Source organism: Meriones unguiculatus, chromosome 5 (assembly GCF_030254825.1).
Source record: "Meriones unguiculatus strain TT.TT164.6M chromosome 5, Bangor_MerUng_6.1, whole genome shotgun sequence".
NCBI lineage: Eukaryota > Metazoa > Chordata > Mammalia > Rodentia > Muridae > Meriones > Meriones unguiculatus.
In genome coordinates, this window is record NC_083353.1 from 108,119,817 (window position 1) to 108,136,000 (window position 16,184).

A 16,184-nucleotide genomic window follows, 5' to 3' on the forward strand; every position below is an offset into this window, starting at 1 on the left:
GTCTCTGACATGAATTCAGTGGCTGACTCTTTGATCATCTCCTTTTGAGGAGGGAGCAGCCTTACCCAGCCACAGAGGAAGACAATGCAGCCAGTCCTGATGAGACCTGATAGGCTAGGGTCAGAGGAAAGGGGAGGAGGACCTCCCCCTCCCCTATTAGTGGACTTGGGGGGGCGCATGGGAGGAGATGAGGGAGGGAGGGTAGGATTGGGAGGAAATGAGGGAGTAAACTGTACTTAGTAAATATATAAGTAAGTAAATAAGAAAAAAAAAATAATGGGCTCAGGAGTCTGGAATGGAGTCTGTAGAGAAGTATCTACAAACACTACCCCAAGGCCTCTTTTTGTCACAGTTCTTTCCTAGCCTTCTTGGGCTCCCATGAAGACAGCACACTCCTGCTGTCTTGTTCCATACTGTGGGGATTTTTGTTTACTTTTTCGAGACTTAGCCTATCTGCATTTCTGTTCCTGAGATGTTTGGGTGGTTTTTTGTTTGTTTGTTTTGTTTTGTTATTGTTTTTTGTTTTGTCTTTCTAAAGCAAACCTTTCCTGGAAGCCTCACTGCTTCCTGGTGGAAATTCTGCTTTCCTTTCGCTGGGGTTTTTAGGAAGTCCTCTCTGTCACCCACCCATATAGGCTAAGATGTCTTCCTGGAGCCACAGAGCCACACCCCAGTGTTTGCTGTTTCAGTTCCAAGATCCCAGTGAAGGCTGTATTGTGCAGCCTGAAGGTGTGTGGGAGGGGACAGTGGCAGTGTTGGTGAGACACTGCAAACACAGGTGGCAGCAGATCAGCAGGCCACACTCGTTTCTAGCTACCACCCACCCTGCCTCCTATCAACTGGGCCCCCGGAAGACAGTCTGTGACTGGCCAGGAAACCCAAACGGGCATGGAATGGATAGTGCGTGTCATTATAGTCAAAATTATTTTCTTGTTTTTTAAACAGCATTTTATTGATTATTTAAGAATTCCATACAATGTCTTCTGAATATAATAAATTCCAACTTTTCACCCTCTCCTGTTCCTTCCCACTCACCTTTGAGATTTCTTCTATCTTTGTCGTACGTTGAGTCCAGTTTGTGTTCCCCAACTTGTCTGTGGATTGTGGTCTACCCTGGCATGTAATCCACCTACCAGTGGTTATATCATTAAAGAAAACCAGAAGCTATCAGATAACAATATCCCATCAGGTAGTGGTGAGATTTTGTGCCTACACCCCCCCATTGATGCTGGAATTTTGTCTGGATGGAGCTTCCCCAGGTCTTGTACATCCACAGTCACTTTGAGTTCATGCGTGCAACTTCTCTGTCGTTTCTGGAAAACACGGTTTCCTTGATGTTAGGGAGCACCCCTGGCTGTTACAACCTTTCCACCCCTTTTCCAAAAAGTTTCCTGTATCTTGTCAGGAAGGGTGTTATATGAATGTTCTATTTGGGCCATGCACTCCACTGTCTTTTATTATCTGTATATTAAGAAGTTGCAGGAGGTCTCTGTATTAATTGACGTCTACTGTAAGGAAAAGCTTCTCTGATGAGGGTTGAAAGATGGGCCTATGAGTATAGCAATAAGTCACTGGAAGTCATTTTAATACTATGTCCATTTATCAGGATCATAGTATGGGGTCTTCTCCAGGTCCTAAAAAACGGTTTACCCACAGGCTCTTGGCCCTTTTAAAAGTGCCAGGTACAGGTTCTACCTCATGGAGCAGGCCTTGGATTTTAGCAGAAAGTGGTTGTTTACTTCCACAACATATGTACCACTGTTGCACTAGTGGTCCGTATCTTGTCAAGCCAGTAATTGTTATAACTTGTGTGGTTCACAGCTAGGTGAGAATCAAGGTTATTTTGTTCCCTCGGCAGTGTGCATAACAACTTTTAGCACCGTGAGCACTAGACAGTAGGAATGGAACTTCCAGGAGTGAACCAGCTTGTTCGCCATGTTCTGCGACTCTGGTATGACTTCATCGATAGGCTCCTACTGTAAAGCTCTGGAAGGCAGCCAAGAGAATTGATTATAACCTGTACCGCTTGGAGCAGAGGTGTCTGTGTGACCTCATTGGTCAACAGCTCAAAAACAGATAACTTACTCCTGGTCCTACAGTCTTTATTTGCTAGCATGAGGGATCTAGTTGGGGTATTGTCCCCCTGTTTTGGGGTAACTCCATTACAAAACTGTTTCCCTTCATAGGAATTATATGGATTGCTTTCACCAAAAAGTGCCAAGGCTACTAGATCTGACAATGTTAAATCACAGAAAAAGTGACATCTCAGGACAGCTGTAAGCCAAACTGCCTAGGCTGAGCAATCGGAGTTAGTTGGTGACTCAGGTAGAAATTTTATGCTCTCTGGGACTGTCTTTCTATTTTCAGAATCACGGTAATGTGTATTTCCTAGGTTTGCTGTGACACGTGCCTATGTAAGTACTCAGAGAAATAACTACCTCACAAAGAATCTACTAAGCAACCTACTGCCTCAAAAACAAAACTGTTGAAGTCCAGCAGAGCCACATGACCCCTGCCAACCTTGACCCGAACACTTTCTCTGCGTCCTGTAAACCTTGACCAAATCCTTGGGAAGCCACATTGCGCAATGCGCACCCATGTAAATAGTTTTGCTTTGACTTTTTGCAAAACACTACTGTTGTGCCAACCAAGTTCATGAAAACAATTGTTTGAGAAGTCTGTTTTCTTAGCTTCTAAATAATAGTTCTGCACTGCCAGGAGGAATGTTATTTACATTCAGAGACTGCAGTTTTGTGAAAAAAAATTTGCCATAACAGAATCCGAAAAGTCAGCAAGTTCTCAGTTTTGTGCCCAGTTTTTGACATTTCCTCCAACATTGTACGAAATTGGCTCCCGCGTCCTAATGCAAACAGCTCTGTGCAGAAAAGTTGCTTAAAACTGGTTATGCTGCTGCTTTCAATCTGCCTCTACATGTGAGCCAAGTATGCTCAACTCTTAAAGGGGAACAAAGGACCTTGTCTCTGGTTTTTATATACTCCAAAAGAGACTTAGATGTGCATACTAGAGAAAAGGACATCCAGAAAAAAATAGTTGGTTAGGGGTGCCAAGAAGTTTTTTCAGCATCATGCTGGTGTCAGGTAAATTGGCCTGACACAACCTGGCCTAAATTTAAGTTAAACAAAAGTCTAATCATTGGGTCACTTTGCTTGCATCCTGGTGGGTGATTTTTGTAAACATGGATTGGAACAGTACACTAAATAGTTCTTATGATGCTCTTAGAATGTGAAATATTTTCATGAGCTTATGAATGTAGGGTTTCACCCATGCATCTCAGCAGTGTGTCTTGTCACTCAAATCAATTTGGACGTTGTCTCTCTAGAGCTGGTACCACCTCCTGCCAGCTACAGACTCAGTCACCAAGACTGACCCCACATATTTCAGATGCCTCAAATTGTCTTATTTGTGTTTCTGAAAGACTGGCTGTGGAAAGGATTTCCACAACCTCTGCTTTGGCTTATTAATGTACTAGAATGGCCCACAGAAAGCAGGGAACCAAGATTATTTAAGATGCATAGGGAAGGGTCTCAGAACTCCCATATCTTTGTTGCTTACCGAGCAACAAAGGCTTGCACGCCCTCAGCCAACAGAGAACCTCTAATCTTTATCCTTTTGAGTTTTTATGGAAACTTCATTAGATAACCAAGATTGATTAAGTAATTTCCCACAGACAACCGACTTATCCTCTAGCACATTCCTTCGCCCCAGGCTGGAGATGGGCTAAATGTTTTAACATTCTCATCCTGCCAGTCTTGTATAGTGACCACCCCCATCCTGATGTTTTGTGGGAGCTGCCAGCTAACTTTCAATCTTTGATATATAAAGCAAATCACATCTTCCTTAAGATATTCATGTTTTTAGAAGTTATTTGGAAATTAAATATATATTTTTGTAAAAGTTTTTTTTTAATTCACCTGATATAATTGTTGTCTTGGAGGCTTATTGCCTCTTTCTGCTAACCTACGTCTAGTCCTGGAAGCCTCTAGCCTCCATACAACCTAAACTAGGCCTAGAATGTTTTCAGCCTCTGAGATTCACTGATGAACAAACTCACCCTTTCTTGTTCTTTCTGAACTCTGGCTGGCTGGTTCAATTCAGCTGTTCTGGCTCAAATTCCTTTCCAAGCTGACTGATTCAAACTGGCTTCTCGTGCCTTCTGACTGAATTTCTCTGCTTGGCGTCAGACTAACTCTAGCAATCTGTTCTAATCTTCTGGCTCCTTCTCATTGCCTATCTCCATCTTTCTTCCTGTGTCTAGGTTGTTCTCTCTACAACCTGTCTCTATAAAACTGTCCTGGTAAAACTGCTCCCTCCCCATCTCTCTGTGTTCTCTCTCAAGTCAACACTCTTTCCTCATGAGAGTTGGGCAAATCCTATTCTGTCAAATATTTCTCTGATTTGTCACTTTGTCTGCTTCTCAATTTGTCACTTTTAAAGGTGGGTGCTTCCTTCTACAAACTAACTTTATCTTCAACATTTGGGATTAAAGGTACATACTAAAGGCATGTCTGCCTTTCAGAAAAGTCACACAGACCTACAAGGTCTTTGGATGTGAACAAAACAGCCATGTTGCTGGGATTAAAATTCCTCTACAATATTTCACACTATCACTAAAGACTTGTTAGATTTTCAACACATTTTCTATGATTAAAATTTTGCTTTCTTTCTTTCTTTCTGTAAAAATTTTAGTGGTGAAAAGAAAAAAATAAATAAAATTCTTCCCAGAAAGACTTTCTGAAATAATGTCTCAGACAAACACTAGTCATTTGTACAATTTGATGTTTTGTAAAGGTGATCAAAGACATGAATCAGGGTAAACTTAAGTTAACATCCCAGTGTGCATGGGACTATCTGTTTACTTTTCTGCACTTTCCTCATTTTCTTAGTAAATTTAATTTTTTGTTTTAGAGAAGCGAAAAAAAGTAAAGGAAACAAAGTAAAGGAAAGATCTGGAACATTCAGAGATACTTAAAGAATATTTTCTTAAAGAATGCATAATTCATTTAAGCCAATGTTTATGATTTCTGTGGGTAAATTCTGGAATTCAAGGTCAGGGAATTTAGGTAGAGGTGCAGCAGGTACTTTGAGGGTGATTTGGCTGAAATCATGGACTATCTGCTCACTTGGTCCCACAAGGCAGTTGAGAGCAGGAAAAAGCCTGACATCTCTCTTTCATTTGTATCTGTCTCCACAATAAGCATCTTATTATCAGATTAAACCCCCTGTTCCAGATTCCCCAACCCTATTTGAACGTGTCTAGACATTGTCTTAAAGTTGCAGTCACTTTAGAATCTGGGAACAATGAGGTTGTTAGTGACTAGTGACTAACCCTACTACCAAACTGACCTCTACGGGAGGCTCATTGTCTGCTATGGTGAGGCTGCGCCCCAAGCAGAAGTGATCACCTCATGAGAAGCAGATTGCCTGCCCACCTCAAGTGACAGCGGCAATGACAACTTCAGATCATGCTGCAGAACCATATCTGAGCAAGTGTTAGCCATGCCACACCCCGATCAAAACTGCGTAATTTACAGTACCTGTTGCCCCTGCCCCAATTCTTCTATTTAAACCTAAAATGCATGTCAGTGTCCTGAAGACAGATTTGGGGCTACTGAACCTTTTTATCAGTTCTTTTCCATGTGGTCACACTGATTGTATCTCCTTTCTCTCCCTTTCACAGTTAATTGTGTCTTAATTAACATGCTGGATGGCGGCTGTCTCTCCATTAGCACTCTCTGGCTTTTGCTCTAGATCTTAAGCCAGAGGTGGGCTTGGGCAGGGTTTGCAGCAGGCAGGCTGGGCTATAGGCTACCCCATTTCTCCTCTGTCGTTTGACAGAAGCCAGTGTTACTGCTGGGTATACAGGGATTTGGAGTCATGTTATAGGAATTTATAGTCATGCTCTCTCACTGTTCAAATCCAGTAGGAATGCCTTTGTGGTCCTGCAAAGAGAGGAGAGAAGAAAGTTCACAGAGTTGGTTGGGCTTAGTCATCTGTTCTTTTTCATGACAGTGCATAACACTTTCACAAAAAAAGCAACTAACAAAGATTGGAGGCCATGCAAAGATAAGGAAATGAAAAGAGATGTACAGAACTGAGCTTTCTGGTTTTATATGACTTGTGGAGCACAGCTCAGAGCCCTCACAGCAAAGCAATTATCTGTGACAATGTGAACAAAGACATCACATTCTCTGTTGACTTCTAGCTGCCTTGTATTTTTCCCAGCCAGCTGCACGTGGTAATTAGTCATGGGTTTTGGTTATTACAACAGTTTTCCTTAAAGTGTGGGCCGATTAAGACATCCCTTTTGGTGATTGTATCTGAGAGTAGTGGTTTCTTAATTAAGGTTATTACTTTCGAGTCTACATGGTTCTGAACTCCTCTGTCACTTCAGGAGTACAGAAAGCTGAATGAGCGTGCCTTTTTCCTTGGAGCTCAGAAGGATTTGGCAATATTGGTATTTTCTTTTCTCAGCTTTCCCGGATTTTTTGGCTAAGGCCTCTGTGCCCTTCATCTGTTCCTTATTAGAACACCATCATCTCTTGTTTGAGAGTTTTCAGTGCCTTAGTCAGAACCCTTTCCTCCGGACACCAGCCACGGACTTCCCAGAGCTGTGACAGAAAGGGAAGGAGCCAGGCTCTGGACAGACACTCAGAGCCTACTTCATGGGGTCACGGGAAAGGCAGAGCCTGGGGCATCTGACAGGACACCAATTCAAATGACTGACTGACAGGGACTCTCAAGAGGAGAGCTAAGCAAGATTCAGGCGTCAGTTGCTTCTGACACACGTGAGTCATCGGACACAAATGTGTCTGAAGAAGGCTGCAAGCATGGGCGTTAGCTTGATTTGGAAAGGAAACGCCCACTCACCCCTCTTCTTGGTATCCACATCCATTCATTCATTAGTACACAATCTTGTTTTCATCACTAATAGATGGTAAAATTATATGTACACCAAGGAACTGTTTTGAAATAAATGTCTTTGGGATTTATTATGAGCAAACACCAGACTTGTGCACTTATTTTGTATCTAAACACCAGGGTTGTGTAAAAAATTCTCAGGCAGAAAGCATTCATGAGTGGGAAAGACTTTAAGAAGTTCTGGATTAAGTAATGAAAGTTTCTGTCTCACCTCCTGGTAGCTGGGGGTCCAAGCCTAGGATGAAAATGTGGCTACTTTCTCCTGAGGCCTCTCTCCTTGGCTGAAGATGGCATCTTCAGAACCTGAAGATGGCATCACACGACCTTCCCTGTGTGTGTCCTGACACCACTTTGATCAGCACTAATACCAATGTTCACATTTTAATTTAACTCCTTCCTTAAAGACCTTGACTTGCTGGGCACCTCACACCTCTTATCCCAGTGCCAGGAGGCAAAGGATGGTCGATCGCAGTGAGTTTGAAGCCGGTGTGGTCTACATTGTAAATTACAGGCCAGTGAGGGCCACCTAGTAACATCTTGTCTCTAAAAACATTAATCAACCGTCTTTTAAATTAAAATAAAACTCTTCTTCTAATATAGTTTGAGTCCCAGGCATTAAATTCAGCATATGAATGAGGAAAACACTATCCAGCTTGTAACGAGAGATAAAGAGGAGCTGGACAGCTCTCGCTTTTCCTTGCCCACTTCAAGTCCTGTTGTTAATGTTTGTTTTGAGTTTGCTTTTTGAGTTTGTGTGTGTGTGTGTGTGTGTGTGTGTGTGTGTGTGTGTGTGTGTGTGTTCCATCTGGAGGACAGAGGTTGGGAGGTTGGCACTGGGTGTCTTCTCAATTATTTTCCACCTTACATTTTTTTGAGACCGGTTGGCCAGTGAGCTCCAGACATCCACCTGTCACTACTGTGTCTATCCAGCTTCTACATGGGTTTGGGGGATCGAGACTCAGGTCCCCAGGCTCGTGCAGTAAGTGCTTTGCTGACTGAACCATCTCCCAGCCCCCATTGTTAGGTTTCATGTTTGAATATCATTCACTGCCACGGCAGGAATGTGAGCCTGAAGTTTCAGGCATTGAAAATGTAACCCCAGAGTCACATGTTGACAGTATTTGGGAACAAAATAAAACACTCTCACAATGGCAATCGGTATCAGATGAGCTCACCAGGGTGGAGCTCGGTGATAGCATCAGTGGCTTTCTAAGGAGCAGAACGGAGACACCTGAGCAAGAGAATGCGCACCTGCCTGGCATGGGATTCCCTGGACCATGAGCCAGAGGAACCTGTCCAGATTAAGCTGTCAGATCGTGAGCTTCCCAGGCTTCTGAACAAGACCTGATTCCGCATACATCACTCACTCTGGAGGCGGACCGTGATGACCATAAAACCACTGCAAGCACAGGGCAACCCAAGCAGACAGCTTTGCCTCCACTTACTGAGAAATTGGTATGGACTTGCTTCCATCTACCCCCACAGCAGTGGCCGAGATGCCCTTCCTCACACCTGCAGCACTGTGAGCAAGCCCCTGCCAGGATGCCCACTGTTGACTCTATCACTCTGTCATTCTCGATATCAAAAGTTCTCATAAGAAAATATGCGAAAGCTTGTTGAATGACCTTTGGTGATTTGGGTTTTGTTTTGTTTTTTAAATGAACTTGAGTCATTTCTCCTTTGGCCAACCTGTTTTAAGTGCTCTGCTAATGGACTTATTTTTAGTATATCAGCATTCTCGCAGAAGCCTCAGACGTGGAATGTTATCCTTTGTATGTACTGTTGAGTGGCGTTTGCTAGTCTTCACTGTAGAATCCACGCCTTGCCATCATGATTGAAGTAGGCCTGCAGCTGTAAAGTCCAAAATTAGGCAGCAGGGGCTCGAGAAACCTTTCATGGTGCTGTGCTGTCTGGAACTGTTTATATAATTTACAGATTATCTGGACATTGCCAGCACTAAAGGAAATTAATATTGCCACCAGAAACATTCTTGCCATGTCCTTGTCACTCATTTCTGCTACTATGATTCTACTCAAGGCTTATATTTCTTAACTGATCTTAATAAATTTCCTTTTTCTTGGGGAAAACCCACACATGTTTAAAAACATTCCTGTGAATTTGTTCTTAAAATTTCCTTATCTGTTTGAGGCCTATATCTCTTTGCTTAAGTGTTTTCCTCATTCTTAGTTTTTCATTTGTCTGCCTTTTTTCTTTTTTTTTTTCTTCTTCTGTTTTGATACCAGCCAAAGCTATCCATACAATTGTGGATGATTCTTTTTTTGAAGTGGCAGTGTTTACATTTAGTAAAGTAGTTCTAAAGCCCTCGTAAGTAAGAGATGGTGAACTGTCAGCATGGGGAGAGAGAAACCACAAGGCCAGTCCTCACAAGCTGAGGTCTCAGCGTTTGACTGTGTGGAGCCTCATGGGGTGATGATACTGACAGTCTCTACATGGTCATTACTCTGACACTATTGTTTATGACCCCGACAATACTGAATTTCAAAAATATTTGCTCTTCCAAATATAGGGCCCATTAATAGGAAGCCATAAGTTTGTGCTAATGTATGCCTAATCTGAACATTTTTTTTAACCTGGGCAGTTACAAACAACTTGCCTGTTTTCTGATTTGTTAAAATAAACAGATCTCCTAAATACTACACAGCCACCCCAATTCTGACACAATCTGGCAATAAATCTAAATTACATTTATATCATACCTCCGAGCCACTTTTAGAAGTAGTAAAAATAGTGAACAAAGAAACAATTGCCGAGGGAGACCCTCAACTACCAATGAAAAGAAAAGGCGAGATGGCCTTTATGGTGGTGGTTTCAATAGGGAAAATCCTGATGGAGTGAGGTCAGATGACTGCATTAGGAAGACCTGAAGATACATACATTGCCTCACCTGAGAGAACACTGTGGCCTGGAAGACACAATCCAATTCCCCAGGACTCAGCTGCAGAGTCTTAGATCATGGCCTTTGTTATCAATGCTCTCGTGAGGCAGACACTGTTGGCACCTGTGAATCCAGATACATAAACCAAAAGCTTGCAAAGTTCACCTCTTACTCTGCCCACGTGGAGGGTAAGAAAATCGTCAGACTGGGGCTGTACCTTCCTTCGTAACAAGTGTCCCTGCTGGCAGCACACATTTGCTCAGCATCTGCAGCCCACAGCTGCCATAGCTGGCACTTGTTCCGTTCCTGCCCCCGGAACATAGCTCATGTCCCACGTCCATTCCTATTACAATGGATTCATTCATCGAACAGATCTTCCCATTATCAAGTTAGTCTTAATTCTCCTTCATTTTGGTCATACACTGTTATCCAAAGTTGGTTCGGGCATTTCACTTTTCTAAGTCTGAGTTTCCTCCTCTTTCTTTGGGAATTTGGTACATGTTTGACAGTAAAATAATGTTTAAGGATGCCATACTGCTGGAGGAGACTGTGATTCACCTTAGCAGATTGACACCTGCCTGATAAGATTCAGGGAAAGAAAACAAAAAAACCCAGAATTGCTAAAAAGAGTCCTGTACAACAACAGATCATCTGAAGGTATCTCCATCCCTGATCTCAAGCTGTACTACAGAGCAATAATAATAATAAAAACTGCATGGTAATGGAATAGATAGAGAATGGTGGATCAGTGGAACCAAATAAAAGACCTAGAAATAAACCCACACACCTACGGATACTTGACCTTTGACAAAGAAGCCAAAACCATACAATGGAAGAAAGACAGCATCTTCAACTAATGGTGCTCGTCTAACTGGATGTCTACATGTAGAAAAATGCAAATAGATCCATACTCATCACCCTGCACAAAACTAAAGTCCAAGTGGATCAAAGACCTCAACATAAAACCAGACACACTAAATCTGTTAGAGGAAAAAGTGAGGCCTTGAATTCACTGACACAGGAGACAACTTCCTAAACAGAACACCAACAACACAGGCTCTAAGAGCAATAATCAATAAATGGGACCTCATGAAACTGAAAAGCTTCTGTAAAGCAAAAGACACTGTCATCAGAACAAAACGACAGCCTACAGACTGGGAAAGGATCTTCACCAACCCTACATCTGGCAGATGGCTAATATCCAGAATATATAAAAAACTCAAGAAGTTAAACAGCAACAAATCAAGTAATCCAATTAAAAAAATGGGGTATAGACCTGAACAGAGAATTCTCAATTGAGGAATATTGAACAGCAAAGAAACACTTTTAAAAAATGCTCAAAGTCCTTAGTCATCAGGGAAATGCAAGTCAAAATGACCCTGAGATTTCATCTTCACCCATCAGAATGGCTAAAATAAAAAACTCAAGTGACAACACATGCTGGAGAGGATGTGGAGAAAGGGGACCCTCCTCCATTTCTGGTGGGAATGTAAACTTGTACAAGCACTTTGGAAATCAATCTGGCACTTTCTCAGACAATTAGGAATAGTGCTACCTCAAGATCCAGTCATACCACTCCTAGGCATATATCCAAAAGATGATTAAATATACAAGGACATTTGCTCAACCATGTTTATAGCAGCTTTATTCATAATAGCCAGAATCTGGACACAACCCAGATGTCCCTCAACTGAGGAATGGAACCAGAAATTGTGGTACATTTACACAATGGAATACCACTCAGCAATTAAAAACAAGGAAATCATGAAATTTGCAGGCAAATGATAGGAACTAGAAAAAATCATCCTGATCTTTTCTGAGTGACGTATCCCAGAAGCAGAAAGACATACACAGTATATACTCACTTATCAGTGGATATTACCCATATAATATAGGATAAACATACCAAACTCTGTACACCTAGAGAAGCCAAGCAAGAAGGAGGACCCTGGGTAAGATGCTCAATACTCATTTAGAAAGGCAAAAAGGACAGACATTGGAAACGGGATAAAACAGGGAACAGGATAGAAGCCTACCACAGAGGGCCTCTGAAACACTCTACCCAGCAGGGTATCAAAGCAGATGCTGAGACTTATAGCCAAACTTTGGGCAGAATGCATGGAATTTTATGAAAGAAGGGGGAGATAGAAAAACATGGAGGGGACAGGAGCTACACAAGGAGATCAACAGAACCAAAAAAATCTGGGCACAGGGTTTTTTTCTGAGACTGGTACTCCAACCAAGGACTATTCATGGAGATAACCTAGAACCCCTGCACAGATGTAGCCCATGGCAGCTCAGTCTCCAAGTAAGTCTCCTAGTAAGGGGAACAGGGACTGTTTCTGACATGAACTCAGTGGCTGGCTCTTTGATCACCTCCCCCTGAAGGAGAAGCAGCCTCACCAGATCACAGAGGAAGACAATGTAGCCAGTCCTGATAAGACTTGATAGGCTAGGGTCAGATGGAAGGGGAGGAGTACCACCCCTATCAGTGGATTGCGGGGGGGGGGGGGAGCGGGGAGATGGGAGGAGATGAGGGAGGGAGGGAAGGTGGGATTGGGAGGGGATGAGGGAAGGGGCTACAGCTGGGATAAAAAGTGAATAAACTGTAATTAATGAAAAAGTAATTAATTAAAAAAAAAGATTCAGGGAAAGATGAGCTGTGGATCTGGGGACAGAGCCTCCTGGAAAGTTAGTTACTTCATTGCATGTGAGCAGCAGGAGTACAGAGAAACACTGGCCATGATGGTTCCTGACACAGGAGGGGTTAAAACTACATCTAGCAAGGAGTTATTTGCAAATTGGATTTGTGGCTTAAAGCATAGTGGTCAGCTTGTGGGCGTGTTGGGATTTCTCTGACATATCCTCACACATCCAATGGCAGTGGTACTGTGTGGACTGAAGGTCCAAACAGGGCTGGGCAAGGAAGGTTCATTGCCGTCCGTGAAAGCAGCAGCCTGCTTGCTTCAATCCGAAGCACTTTATCTTCTATTTCCCTGCTTTGTTTATGGCAATTTAAATCATTTAAAATTTTTTTTATTTTTATAACTATTCCAGTAAACATTTTAGACATATATTGATCAAATATATATGCTCTTATCGGTAGATTCAGAAAAAAAATGAAATCTCTAGGTGAACGTATTTGCAATTAAATTTTGTTAGGTGATATTAAATTAGCCTGCATAAGACTCCATCCGTTCATTCTCCTTTTCATTAAATGTCAGTGTGTTTGATTTTAAACTGCTCTTGTTGTTACGGTATAAAGACCTTTATACAAACTAATGGTTTTCACCCCAACACTTTTGCACCTGTATCTGGTGCATTTTGGAGTGACTGCCACCTCCAGGCACTTTAACTTCCATCTCACAAGGTGAACAAAAGCTTGAGATCTACCACAATAAGAGTGTCTTTGAACAACTCACAGAGTAGCTGAAGACATCAGGGTGGGAGGAAAATGATTGCAGTGCCACATTCTCAGTTGTCAGAACGTTACGAAGAAAATGTGAGGGGAGTTTGTTATCTCCTTTGCATGGAAAAACCAGGGCTTCCGACCCCAAACCGTCACGAATGCCAAGACAACCCTCCGCTGTATCTGGCCTGTAAATCACTGAACTTCAGACCTATGTGAAATTCCATCTCACACATTTTTAATGAAGTCAAAATAAATGCAATTACTGAACAGAAGCCAAAGATCACAAGAGGTTAGAAGTGGAGCAGGACCATGGCCAAGGTTGTTTGTTTGCCTTCTGACACAGCCTTCCCACGAACAGCTTCTTAATGGGAGGGGGAAGGGGCTGGTCCTCCCCCCTCCCCAACCCCCGTGGGCATCTGCTGCTGATTATATTGCAATTGGAGTGATTGTGTGATGCCTAGGAAACTTGAGACCATAATGAGGACTCAGGCAAGTAGAATGTGAGACACTGAAACCACAAGATGCATACATACATTCCCAGCCCCCACCCCAGGTAAGAGCTTTCCCTGAACACTGGCATTAGCCCTTGAAAGTACATTTAGAAAAACCCTGTCATAAATCAACCTGTATCTTTCTCTTTCTGCCTCTGCATTCGTCCTCCTAAACCTTGAAATCCACCTTATTCTTTTTTTTTTTTTTAATTTACTCAAATAAATCTAAGTATGTGAATGGATGGTATACCCTTAGAGAGAGCCATTGTTTGAGAAGATCTGGACTGAAAACATAGACTCTGGTTTGTGAGTAAATCTGCTGCTGATTCTGATTCCCCATAACCGGCCTGAGGGGCTTAAGTAAATGCAGTATCAATGTCATTGTTTTCCATAGAATAATCACTGGCTCCTAAGACCAAACGGGGGAAGTCTGAACAGAATGGAGGCTAAGTGGCTGTCTAGAGGGTTTATTTCCATAATCCCAGTCTCCTGGAGAAACTGTCTGGTTAGAAGGGGTACTCTTTGCTCTCATTAAGCAAGAAACTGTCTGGTTAGATGAGGTAATCTTTTTCCTTCTCATTACGCTGTTCTGGGCATTCAGAGTACATCACTCTGGCTTCTCCGCATCTCTATATTCAGTTGCAGTGATTACACTAACAAACTCGAAGCAAAGCTGGTTTTTGTTTGTTTGAGTGCCTGCACAGCAGTTCTTAGGTCTTTGAAATACTCTCTTAATTCTCTCTTATACTACATAATTTCTCTTTAAGGCAAGAGGTGGTATTATTTAAGAAAACCAGAATGATTTAAGCTAGCACTTAGTCTAATAGAATGGCAAGGCCAAGCTGGCTTCATCTTGGAAACAGCCCTCCTCTGAAAAGAAGTCAGCAGCCAGAAGTCCCCATGAGACCTGTGGAGAACTTGGACTTGCTGTGTTTCCAGCGGGATCAGGGAGGTCTTTCCATCTCAAAGGAGGATCAGCCCGGGCCTTCTACCTTTCTAAGCCACATTTAGAGTTGCCTTAAGATGTGCGCATGTGCAGCAAAGTCCTCCAAATGCATCTGCCATTTACACTAGCCTTTGAGCTGCCACTGGGATTGCCATGACCCCCGCCCCGGGCATTCTGCTGGTTCCAATAAGCAGCAGAGTGTGAACACAGTTGTTCCTGATGACATCGCTAAATCTTCTGCTTCGCTTTTTCACCAACATGCATTCCAAGGACATCCACTGACTGCGATAGATGTTGGACAGATGGATGCAATGAAGTCCATGCGTCCACTCCTGACACCATGGTTGGGCATTTCCACTCAACGTGGAATCTTAGGTCATCAGAACCCCAGGATTGTCACATTGAGTGGGACTATGACCAAGAAGACATTTGTCTAATTCTGGGCTTACCGTTGTCTGATGGAGGGGATGGTACTACTTTGTCGCTTTCATTTCTCCCTCTCTCCCTCCAAATTTCCCTCCCTCCCTTCTTTCTTCTTTCTCTCCCTAATCCCTCTCCCTTCTTTCTTTCCTTCCTTCTGCTTGCACCTGTGCGAATATATATGTGTGTGTGTGTGTGTGTGTGTGTATTCATATGCTAAACTATGTGCTTATGTGTATGTGAGTGATGACTACATGCAGCAATGGGTGAAGGCCACGGGTTGATATCAGAGGTCTTTCTTAATCACTCTGCTCTATACCAGAGCAGAGCTTGCAATTCATCTAGTCTAGCTAGCCTGCTTGCTCCTGGGATTCCAGGTTTCTGCTTTATAAGCACTGACTGGGATTACTGCCATGCCCACCTACCATTTATATAGGTGGCAGGAATCCAAACTCTGGTCCCCACATCTGTGTTCCAAGCCCTTTATCCACCATCTTAGTTTGCTATCTAAGATTGTTTTAAAGCCATGAGCCAAATCAGCTTGCGGAGGAGAGGGTTTGTTTTAGTCCACATATTACAGCCCATCATGAAGGGAAGCCAGGGCAGGAACCTGGAGACAGGGAATGTAGCAGAAGCCATGAAAGAGTGCCGCTTATTGGCTTTTTCTTCATGGTTTTCTCAGTTTGCATTCTTATACAACCCATGAGCACCTACTCTAAACTGATAGAAGCACTTTCTTCACTGAAGTTTCCTCTTCCCAGATGACCCTGGCTTTTGTCAAGTTGACAAGCAAACAACTAAAAAACAACCAGGACACGCTGTGAATCCTCTTCCAGGCCTCCATACTTCTTCACAGGCTTGTTCATGAAGGAAAAGAATAGCTCCTGAAATACAGAAGAAGCCAGCTTCTACAAGTACCTCTAAATTTTTTTTCTCTGCTTTGAAAAGCTAAAGGTCTCAGGATGAACCGATGGGGTTAAGTAAAGCGCAGGGGCTCCTGTGTCAGGACCAGTGAGTAAGATAACGGGTGGGCTGGACCGGCAGCGTTCAGTACAAACCCTGTGAACCTGCTCCCTCAGC